Consider the following 2,480-nt stretch of genomic DNA (forward strand, 5'->3'; position numbering starts at 1 on the left):
CATCCACCACATGAATATGTCTCTTACTTTAAAACTGCGGCCTCTTTTAGTACTCTATAATGGAAGGGCGAACGAAAGAAGAGGGTTGGGAAGACTTGGGACCAAACCATGTGACAGTAAAGTAAAAGAGTGCTGGTCCGTGGCTTCGTGGGTGAACTATTCAGTAAATGAGAGCATCGGTAGGAAGACGGCATGAAATTTAGGTGGAAGTACCGCCACCACGTGATGGACATTCTGGCGGTGTGAACAGTCATGATGGATCAGATTGTCTTACGCCATGTAGGACGTCCAGCTGAATAGTCAGGCCTCGTCACCCGCCTGCATGTGAAATAAAGGGTCACTAGTATTTGTGTACAGGCCCAGATTCACCCGCTGGTGGTTATCGCGGAATTTCTCTCTCTCTCTCTCTCTCTCTCTCTCTCTCTCTCTCTCTCTCTCTCTCTCTCTCTCTCTCTCTCTCTCTCTCTCTCTCTCTCTCTCTCTCTCTCTCTCTCTCTCTCTCTCTCTCTCTCTCTCTCTCTCTCTCTCTCTCTCTCTCTCTCTCCTTTTTAAAATTTTATTGTTTGTGAGAGCTGGCCATATGCACCACTGCCCTAGGCATCCCACGTCTCCATTTTTTTTTTATTACCATTGGCCCACAACCAGGCCACACGTCTCTCGCTGCCTCTTAAAGGTGTCAACAACATGCATTCCTAACGTGCCGCGCCCGCCCATGGCAGCCGCTTATGTGTCAACAACATACTTTCCTCCACAAATGAGAAACACGTTCTCCTTCACGGGTTGACAGTACCGTTCCTTAAAAAAAAAAAGAAGAAGCCGTCTCTTTCATCCAACAGTCTATCTTTATACCCGCAGATAAGTCTTCTAAAGCTTCCCTTTTCTCCCACCCTTAATGGCAGCTTCTCATTTATTTTTATGTGCCATAGTACACTGAACAACTATCCAACGTTATCTCATGGTTCCTTCCTCGCACGGATCCATACTAAATAACTTGTTTTTGCAGCTCCTTCAGCAGCCTCCCTCAGCCTCCCTCTTACCTTAACCGCTCTAGCTTTCTTCCATTTCTTATCAACTTCCCTTTATAGTCTTCCCTACGAATCTTCCCTCTCAGTGCCTTCTTTCTCTTAGCAGCCTTCCTTCCAAACCTTCTTCCTCCACATCCTCCTTCCAAAACTTCCTCCTCCGCTTCCTCCCTTCTTCTTCTACCGTGCAGGAGGTTGCGTGGTCCAAAGGCCTTTCTTTGTGGTCTTAACACGGGAAAAGAGTAGGGACGCGGCACTCAGGGCTAACTCGCCTAACTTGGCCCACGAAGAGTTTGGGCAGCTAATAAAAGTTTACCTTGCAAGAATAACCAAAACAACACTTGCACGAGATAAGAACCTTAACAAAACTTTATCCTCTACCCCCGGAACACCTTGTCACCACCGCCTCGCCCCGCTTCGCCTCGCCCCCTCCTCATTCACTATGCTGGTCTGTGTGCCCGCCTGTCCCCTTGTTTCACATTCACCCCTTCCCCCTTTTTTCCTTCCTCTCTCCCTGCAATCTTATGTCCACTTTCTTCCTCCTTCTCCACCTCTTTTTGATTTCTCCTTTTTTGTTGTTTTGGTTTTAATTCATCCTCTTTTTCTTCCTCTTTCACTTCCTCTTTTTCCACCTCTTTTTCTTCCTCCAGTTCCTTCTCCTCCTCCTCCTCCAGTTCTTTCTCCTCCTCCTCCTCCTCCTCCTTCTTCTCCTCCTCCTTCTTCTTTTCCTCCTCCTCCTCCTCCTCCTCCTCCTCCTCCTCCTCCTCCTCCCTCCCTTCCCTTCCCTTCCATTTATCCTCCAACCAGTGCTTCCTGACATGTTGACCCAATTGCGTCAACTTTCCCTACCTCATAAAAAGTAAATCAATAAAAAGCTGTCGTGGAAACCTTAAATATCAATGTGTCATTAATGCAAAGCTCCATCGTGCCGTATATAACTCTTTTTATCCCACAAACTTTACATCGTTTTTCTGTCGCTTCGTTGCTCATTTGATATGTTAATGGCAATATGGGTTTTCTCTCCGTTCCCCTTCGATTCCCACGATGATGATTAAGTATTCACTCAGTCGCATCGGATGCTAGAAAAGGAAAAAAGGACAAAAAAAAAATCATCAATGTGTGTGGAGACGATCAACAACTTCCTGGTTCAGGACGGACGCTGGATACCTATGTTAATTAGAGCCAGGTGGACAGTTAAGGCCCGTCCACAGACTTCCTTTGATGGAGCTCGGTAATAAGGCGGAGGGAAGGTCTTATTATGAGTCTGCCGACCACAGATTTGTAAAGATAATGAGCGCGGTGACCTCAGGAGAAATCTGACAACCGTGCGCCTCCTTACGGGCATAACGAGGTGACCTGCTTCAGTGGCTCCGTGGCGCTCACAGGTGGTTGCCATCAGTGTTAGGTGAGGCTGGTTAGAGGGTGTCACTACTCATGCTAGGTAGGGAGAAAGTAGGA

Source organism: Eriocheir sinensis, chromosome 15, assembly GCF_024679095.1.
Source record: "Eriocheir sinensis breed Jianghai 21 chromosome 15, ASM2467909v1, whole genome shotgun sequence".
Classification (NCBI taxonomy): Eukaryota; Metazoa; Arthropoda; class Malacostraca; order Decapoda; family Varunidae; genus Eriocheir; species Eriocheir sinensis.